Below are 10,314 nucleotides of genomic sequence, written 5' to 3'. Positions count from 1 at the left end.
AATAGCAATGTACTTAAAATTCCTTACTCAAAGAGGAATATATTTTATTTTTAGATAAATAGCATGATTGGACTATGAAATCCAACCTTCATTTAATTCTAAATTTTCCTTTTCATATTCATGATTTTTAGATTTTACATTGAAAATCAATGTATTTAAAACAAAAAATCATTACTTTATTTTTTTTGTTATTAACGCATTATACTTTAGATGATACTAATTAAAAATACATAAATTACCTTCCATGGGTCGTGTTTAGCTCCTAGGCTAATGAAGTTAGTCTAGCGAACTCAATCTAGTTGGTCAATCTATCTATCGCTGATGAATCCTGAAACAAACAATAGGAAGATGAGCTTCCCTTCTATTATCGTAAACAAGAGTTTACCACCGCCTACATATTTCACTTACTTTATTCACTTTGATCTTGTTTCAAGGGGATGATCAATCTGTCTAGAACGTTATATAAGAGGCAACTATATAGATTATTATTATTGTTATTATAATTATTATTTATAGAAATGGGCCTTGAATTTAAAAAATGTACGTATAGGAAGGAAAAATTACCCAAAATAACAAGTTCAAAAAATTATAAGGATGGTTCATTCCTAATAGAAAATTTACATATTTGGTTCATATTTTAATAGTGAGAATGTTACATATGATGTCCCTTTGTACAAAAAAAATTGTCAAAAATTGTCGTTGAATTTACGGAGAGGTCTTTATGTAGACATTTTTTTTATTATAGAAATAGTCCTTATAAGAAACAGTTTCACAAAATTACTAATCCATATCTAATAGCAAAATTATGGAAATTGTCGAAGTCTTTCCTTGTAAGAAACAATTTCACAAAATTACTAATCCATGTCTAGTAGCAAAATTATGGAAATTGTCCTTATCTTTCACAAATTTGTAGAAATGGTCTTCACCTAATAGTGAAGTAATAGAAATGGTCTTTATTTTACAAAAAAAATGCATAAATTGTCCCTGCCTAATAGTAATAGTGAGTTTACAAAAATGGTTTATGTGTTTCATAGAACTTACAGAATGGTGTTGAAAATATAAAATTAATAAAAATGGTGTTGAAAATATAAAATTAATAAACCAAACATAACATAGGGATGAAAGCGGGTCCAAACCCGAACCGTTGGACCTTGTTAAAAATTCAGGGTATAGATAATCTTGGATCAGTGAGAGTTGTGAAACACTTTCAGATTAAAGCATTTCGAGGGTACACTCAAAATCTCTAATAAGATGAAACTCACTATTTTTCTAGAATATAAAATGAAGAATATGTTATGAATCTGTACCCAAAAAGAGAATCCAAAATTGATCATATGTAACAGAAAACTAACTTTCTATCTTAAAACTGCATATGGTAGTTATATATAAATAACTTCCTGTCCAAAAATGGCCATATTACCTGTCATAAACTACCAAAAAACCAGCCAGGGGCTTTGCCCCTTGGACCCCGCTCCCAGGGGCGCTGCCCCCGGACCCCCATCAGTTCATGGGCTTCGCCTCTAAATAGCAGTATATTTTCAACAATAACAAAATCAAACAAATGTGCACTCCGCACCATACTAATTTGTTCGATAATTGTCAAAGTGATATTGATCAACAAATTAACCCCATTACACTTAAATAATATTAGTGATATAAAATCACCAACAACAACCCCCCCCCCCCCCCCCCAATGTAAGTGTAATATTGATTAACTTAAAATAAAATCATAACAACAACAAACTGATGCATAAATGAAATATCGTAACAATTGAATTTCACATTAGTATAGTATTAATTCCAAATATTCGAATATCAGGGTGTCAGTTAGGATTGAACCCTTTCTATTCTAAGTAAATACATGAAGATAATATACACAACAATTTTCGTTCTCAAAATTCTAACTTGACACTATATTTTACTAGCTTGTGTCCCATCCTTCAATAAGCATATCAAAGCCAAGTCCTAACTTCTTGAAGCAGCTAAACTTCATGCTTATATAGGTAGTTCTTTTGTTCTTGCACCTGCATATGCAATTTTTCAAAGAACTACTGTCACACCCCCAAACCAAGGATGGCAGAAACGTCCGGGGGTGGAGGACTTCATGTATAGTATCATAACCACATTGCAATAGTAATTTAAGCAAACACAACCAACATATATATAATTGATAGAGTTACATCATTGTATGAGTTACATGTTTCCAAATCAATTACATTATGTTAACAAAAACATGATATGTTGACGCCTTAACGTTCCATCCTCAAAATGCACTTTGGTACCTGTTTAGTGATTTCCTGAGAATACAGGTTGTTTGAAAAAGTGTCAACACAAAGGTTAGTGAGTTCATAAGCTTTTGTTTTCAAACTTGATAAAATTCTTTCTCTTGTAAATGTCACGTTTGTTTTAGAAAAATCCGATATTTTCCTTAAAATTTGTGTAATGTAGTCTTATAACCGAAGACCGAAATGTATAAGTAACCTCTCTTACTAATAGAAAATGATATGTGTTTAAATCGACATAAACGTGTTTGAACTAAATGAAATTCCCGTAAATTCTTATGTTTGTTAATACTTTCTGTGAGTTTATTATAACCATGCTATGACCTAGTTGGCCTGATACGACGCTCTTCAGGCGTCGGAAATGTTTATGACATTTGTCACCCCAGACCTTCCGGTCTAACTATTGCATGCAGTTAAGGTGTGGGTTTGTCAAACCCAATATAGATCTATATACAAGTATCACACTCTCCCTCCAGGAGACTTTGGTTACAATACAGGACTTAATGGTAAGCATGAAGCGAATGTCTCACAAAGTCCTTAACGAATTTATATGAACGTAATGAAAAATCCCTTATTGTCTAAATGTACAATCTTTGTATGAGTGTGTTATGTAGTGTATCATAAACCATACATATTATAGTTTATCAAAAACAAAGTTAGTAATGGTAATGTACGTAATCGTAGTTTGTTCAATTGTTTGAGTAAAATGGATGTACTTTGATTATAACAATCGTGTTATCTTTTATATTTCATATGTATATCTATATAAAAATCCATTTATTAACTGATGCATGTTCATATACCAAGATAAAAATATTATTCTTTTGTAATAACATACATTCGCATAAGGATATACACCTTTCTCAACATGATACAAGGTGATAATAATATGTTAGCATTTTTCTGTTTGAAACAGCTTCGATCACTGTTATTAGAAAATTTATAAAAACTTAATAAAATATCCAAATCAGAATCCGTGAATTCTAGGAGTTTGGTTAATGAGTCTAGTTTATTCATAATTTTTTCCATGATTTTTAGTAACCTCCAACTTAGGTGAAAATGTCCATAAACACAGACCGGTCCGGTTTGGTTCTAGAAATGATAGGCAGTTTTGCAAAAATCACCATAAATTGTAGACAAATCGTATGGAGATGTGCAAGTAGTCATTTTAAAGATCAGAACTTGAACTACTTGAACCTTGTACAGTTTTGAAAACAAAAATGTTTTAGTTAACCAAAACAGTCCGTGAATGGAGTCCAACTTTTCTGATGTAAGTTGTTAGAACTGTTTAGTTGTGTTCTTGATGATTTGACTTGTATTCTCCCACTTAAAAAATAATAAAATATGAAAATGTAAGGGTATGAACTCACCTTATGTGATTTTAGTAGATGATTGTTGAAAAATGAAAGTGATCAACTCAAGAACACTTGAAGATGCCTTGAAGATCTTCGACAATCTAGCATCAAAGTGATGGGGTTTGTGTAGGCAATCAATGATTTGAGTAGAATGAAGTGCAATATTCACAATGAAGATGAATTATACTTACCAAGAGGAGGATAAAGCTTGAAGATCAGCCTTGGAGTCTTGAAATAGAGAAAAAAAGTTTGAGAGAAAAGTTGTGTTGTATCTTTGGTGAAATGAGAGAAAATGAAAGAAGTGAGGATAGAGGATGGGTTGTTCCAGATCTAAGAACGTGGGGAGGGCTGGTAAATGAGTGGAAAGGACATTGAAGTGACCTAGGTAAGGTGGGGAGGTGTGGCTGGTCATAGAGTGGGTATGGGGGTGGTTGCTTGTGTCATAAGGTAAAGTAAAGTCAACACTCAACCTTTGTACTTCACCCACTCATTTCTTGGATAATATTTGTACCAAAAACGTGGGAATTAATGAATTATGGGGCTTTAATTGATAAAATAAAGTTTTGGGTGAAAATCCCGCGTTAAAATAATGAAAAACGAAGCTAAAATGAAGTCGTAGTCGAAAACCGGGAGAAAAGAAGCTTCCTAGTGAGACCTCTCGGTCCTGGCCGAGGTTCGGTCCCCTCTGATGCTGAGCCGGAAGCGAAAGGAAGCGAAGGTAAGCAGGAAGCGAAGGGCTCGGTCCAAAGGCATCAGAACCAAAGTGGACCGAAGTGAACAGTACCTTCGGGTTCGGTTCCAGGAGCCTTCGGGTTCGGGTGTGTGTGCGAGGTTCGGTCCTGAGAGGACCCTTCGGGTTCGGTTCTGAGAAGGCTTTCGGTTTAGCAGATGTTCGATCCTCTTGGTTTCAGTCCCTAAGAGGCTTCGGCCCTCTAAAGGGTTTTCGGGTCTTTTAGGGTATTTTACTCGTTCTAACCCTGTTTTTAGCGGTTTTTGACCCGGTTAAAGGTCGGAATGACCCGAATGACTTCAAAAAGTTACGAGAACCATTGAGAGAGATTTGGGAGAGATTTCAAATAGAAAGAGATAGAGTGAAAACGATTGAGAGAGGTTTCGTTTGTGACCTTTTTGAGTGTCCGACTTCGCAATGCAAGGTCCGTAAACCCCATTAATCCATGTTTTAATGTCTTACACACTCCCGATGAGTGTGCATTAGTGTTTTATCGCTTTGGTTCATTGTTTACCGCATTTAAGGCTTAGGAAGAATTCAATCACATGGATTTTTTAAATGATGCTTTCTCATTAAAATAGCGGATTGTTTAGTAAATACACAATGTAATCCCTAATATGCAAGGGCTAGTTGAGTCGTTCGGTTTAACTTATTGACTTTGACTTGACCCGAATTTGACTATTGTCACAACTATTAAGAAATTAAATTTCAACCTCCTTAACTTGCAGTACTGAACACATACCTTGGGATGACGATAACAATGTGTTCCAATCTTCAAATATCAAGCTTTCCACATCGAATTCAACATCTAATGTTGTATTAGATGGGAATTTGGTATCTTAATATAAAAGATTTTAGGTGGACTTTAAACCCATCCCTACAGCTGCCTTGTGCACAAGATCTCTAGCTAACCCTTTGGTTAAATGATCGGCTAAGTTCATCTGAGTTGTCACAAACTCCACAGATATCACACCAGTCATGATGAGCTCACGAATCATGTTATGTCTAACACCTAAATGTCTAGACTTCCCATTATACACTTGACTATAAGCCTTAGCCAAGGTTGCAGCACTATCACACCTGATAGAAATGGTAGATATCGGTTTTGGCCAGAGTGGAATTTCATAAATCAAATTCCTTAGCCACTCAGCTTCTTTACCAGCAGTTGACAATGCAACAAACTCAGATTCCATGGTTGAGTTAGTAATACAAGTCTGTTTCTTGGATACCCAAGAAATAGCACCTCCTCCAAGAAGAAAGACCCAACCACTTGTAGAGGAGTAATCCTCTAAGTTGTTAATCCAGCTGGCATCAGAATAACCTTCCAAAACAGAAGGATATCCACTATAAGTTAAACCATAATTCATGGTCCCTTTCAAATACTTGAATACTCTATTCACAGCTTGCCAATGATGTGAACTAGGATTGCTAGTATATCTACTAAGCCTTCCCACAACATATGCTATATCAGGCCTAGTACTAACCATGGCGTACATTAGACAACCAATAGCCCTTGAGTATTCAAGTTGAGATACTGGAGATCCTTTATTAGGTAGAAGTTTAAGACTAGGATCTATAGGAGTGCTAACAGGAGAACAATTCTCAAAGTTAAACTTTTTCAATATCTTCTCAATATAATGAGATTGAGAAATTGAAATCCCATTGTTTCCTTTTCTAATTCTTATACCAAGAATTACTTCAGCCTCCCCCATGTCTTTCATATCAAAACTAGATGATAAGAATTTCTTGGTTTTATCAACTTCTTCTAAATCAGTACCAAAAATCAACATATCATCTACATATAAGCAAATCATGACTCATTTACCATAAGTATCAAATTTGCTATATACACACTTATCAGCTTGGTTTAATGCAAAACCATTAGACAAGACAGCATCATCAAACTTTTGATGCCATTGTTTTGGTGCTTGTTTCAAACCATATAATGATTTCTTCAACTTGCACACTTTGTGTTCATTTCTAGGCATTACAAACCCTTTAGGTTGTTTCATGTATATTTCCTCATCCAAGTCACCATTCAGGAATGCAGTTTTCACATCCATTTGGTGAATCACAAGATTCTGTATAGCTGCAAGAGCTAATAATAATCTAATAGTAGAAATTCTGGCAACAGGAGCATAAGTATCAAAGAAATCAATGCCTTCCTTTTGTCTAAAGCCTTGGATAACCAATCTGGCTTTATACTTATCTATTGTTCCATCCACCTTCATTTTTTTTGAGGATCCATTTACATCCTAATGCCTTGCAACCAGGAGGTAAATCAGCCAATACCCAAGTATTGTTATACGTGATAGAATCAATCTCATCATGAATTGCCTCTTTCCAGAAATGTACATTCCTAGAAGCCATAGCTTCACTGAAAATCTTTGGATCCTCTTTAATATTAAAACAATATTGATGTTGAGAAATAGTCTCATTCCTTGTTCCTTCAACTAAATATAGTTGAAAATCATATCCAAAAGATTTAGCTTTTCTAGCTCTGGTGCTTTTCCTAGGTTCAGTTACAGAACTTGCACCACTAGAAAGATCTTCAGATTGAGTAGCAATCTTCATGGAAGATTGATGAATCATGTCCCTTGGTCTAGGTATAGATGTAAATCTTTCTTCATCAAAAATAACATCTCTTGACTCTATCACTGTGTTTACAGACACAGAGTCATTAGATTCTAAAACATAGAATCTATATGCTTTGGAATGCTCAGCATATCCAATAAAGATACAATCTATACCTCTCTCACCCAACGTTTTCCTTTTGGGTTCAGTGAGCCTTACAACTGCTCTACAACCCCAAACTTTGAGATAACTCAAATTTGGTACCTTTTTACACCAAAGTTTCATAAGGAGTATTTTTACTCTTTTTATTTGGAGTTCTATTCAAGATTTAACATGCAGTTAACATTGCCTCACCCCAAAACCCTTCACCTAAACCAGAATATGACAACATGGAATTAACCATTTCTTTCAAAGTCTTATTCTTCCTTTCAGCTACACCATTTTGTTGTGGTGTATATAGAGCTGTGGTTTGATGTATTATTCCAGTTGATTCAAAATAAAGTGGATCATAATACTCACCACCTCAATCAGTATGCAATACTTTTATTAATTCATTTTTATGAAGCTCAAATTGTTGTTTATAAATTTTAAATTTATCAAGTGCTTCATCCTTAGAATGTAGCAAATAGATATAACAATATCTAGATGCATCATCAATAAAAGTAACAAAATACTTCTTGTTTCCAAGGGAAGGTGTTGCATGGAAATCGCATAAATCACTATGTATAAGATCCAACACATTGCTTTCCCTAACAACATCTTTGGAAGGTTGTCTAGTGATTTTAGTTAGCATGCATGTTTTACATTTTTCATTATTTTACATATCAAAAGCAAGAATTAAACTCATTTTAGACATGTCTTTTATTCTCTTGTAATGAATGTGTCCTAGTCTAGCATGCCATAATTCAGATTTATGAAAATCATTGCTAGTACTACTAGAAACCATGCAAACAGAATTATCAATAGAAGGATAATTAATATTAAGCCTAATCATTCCATTACATATATAGCCAAATCCCATAAAAGAACCATGTCTTGACAAGATATACCTGTCACTTTCTAACACTTGTTTGTAACCACAATTATTTAATACAATTTCAGACACAAGATTCCTACGAATCCCTAGAACATATAAAACATTGTTCAAACACAAACATTTCCTAGAAGTAAAAGTAAGTAAAACAGATCCTATGCCCTTGATTGGTTCAGTTGCAACATTTTCCATTTTCATAACAGATCCATCATCAATTGGTTGAAAGTCCTTAAACCAATATAGATCTTTGCAACCATGACTTGTTGCTCCCGAATCAACCCACCATGCAACATTATCATCCTGCACATAAAATGCTTCGGAAATCACAGAAATATAATTCTGAATATAGTTAAAATTCTGCATGAAAACAGAATTCTGACCTTGTTGCTTTTCTGGATCCTTGGATCCACTTGGTCCTGCACCATCCTTGTTCACTTTAAGCAAACGACAATCTTTCTTGAAGTGATCCGGTTTGTTACAATTCCAACACACCACTTTAGCCTTCTTGTTGGAAGATTTGTCATCCTTTCCTTTAAACTTCCTTTTTACATTAGACTTCTTTTGATTCTTTGATCCGTCTCCATCCACCATGTTCACAGAAGAGGAACCAACTTGGTTCTTGCCTTTGGGATTTTTATCAAGTTCTTGAGTTCTTAAGGACTCTTCAATCCGTAAATGGCTTCCAAGTTGAGTCAAAGTCAATTCCTCTTTGTTATGTTTTAGATTGTGTTTAAAATCCTTCCAGGAAGGGGGCAGTTTGTCAAATATCACAGCCACAACAATAGCTTCATCCATTTTTAGATTGTGTTGAGCAAAATGTCCCAGGATCCTTAACATTTCATGGTATTGTTCCATAACAGGCCTGGAGTCAATCATCTTGTAACCATAAAGTTACTGACAAGAAACTTCTTGCTAGAAGCATCTTCGGCCATATACTTGGATTCAAGAGAATCCCATAGTTCTTTTGCAAATTCAAAATTTTGATAGATATCAAAAAGAGAGTCAGACATACCATTGAGAATATGACCATGACATATGTAATCATCATTTTCGCACTTTGATCTTCTTCTTGTTGCCTCCAAAGGTTCATCTTCAACAGATTCAGGTAAGACTGGTATTGGTGTACTCAAAACATACACCACTTTCAGAGTGGTAAGGAGAAACTTCATCTTCTTCTGCCATCTACGAAAATCATGCCCTTCAAACTTGTTTAGTTTTTCAAACTTACTAGTCATTTCTTTCATAGAATCACCACTTGTCATGATCACAGGAATGCTTTAATCTTTGTTAAAAATTCAGGGTATGGATAAACTTGGATCAGTGAGAGTTGTGAAACACTTTCAGATTAAAGCATTTTGAGGGTACATTTAAAATCTCTAATCGGATGAAACTCACTATTTTTCTAGAATATAGAATGAAGAAGATGTTATGAATCTGTACCCAAAAAGAGAATCCGAAATTGATCATATATAATAGAAAACTAACTTTCTGTCTTAAAACTACCATATGGTAGTTATATATAAATAACTTCCTGTCCAAAAACGGTCATATTACCTGTCATAAACTACCAAAAAATCAGCCAGGGGCTCTGCCCCTTGGACCCCGCTCCCAGGGGCGCTGCCCCCGGACCCCGCTCCCAGGGGCGCTGCCCCCGGACCCCCGTCAGTTCAGCGGCTTTGCCTCTAAATATCAGTATACTTTCAACAATGACAAAATCAAACAAATGTGCACTTCGCACCATACTAATTTGTTCGATAATTGTCAAAGTGATATTGATCAACAAATTAACCCCATTATACTTAAATAATATTAGTGATATAAAATCACCAACAAACCTGAACCCAAAAAACTTGGAAACCAGATTTGACGAATTATAAGACTCGGGACTCGGACAGGTATATAGGAATCAATTCCGATTCAGTTCCGGGCATCAGACTGGGTGAAGTGGGTATGGAACCGGAAATTGAAAAATGGAACCATATTTATGTACTACACCTGAAAAGCACCGGAAACCCGAAAATAGAACTGCACATCTATAAGTTTGGAACCGAAAACCCTTAAATTTGGAGATTTTTTTTGCTCAAAGTATTCATTCATATATAATGTTGTATTTGGTAAGAAAGTAATGTAACTTGTTTAATCCACTAGGTTTAATCTACTAAACACCCATGAAAACTTATTGAGAAAAAAATACAAACATATTAGGTTGATAATATAATTAATTATAGGACTTAATATAACTTACGGAACCATTGGACCCATATCCGAAACCTGGATAAGATAAATATTTAGACCCAATCCCAGACCGATATAGCATATTCCGGTTTTGATCCAATTCAG

This window comes from Lactuca saligna, chromosome 3 (assembly GCF_052625555.1).
Source record: "Lactuca saligna cultivar CGN05327 chromosome 3, ASM5262555v1, whole genome shotgun sequence".
NCBI classification, from domain to species: domain Eukaryota; kingdom Viridiplantae; phylum Streptophyta; class Magnoliopsida; order Asterales; family Asteraceae; genus Lactuca; species Lactuca saligna.
This window is presented reverse-complemented; position numbering follows the sequence as displayed.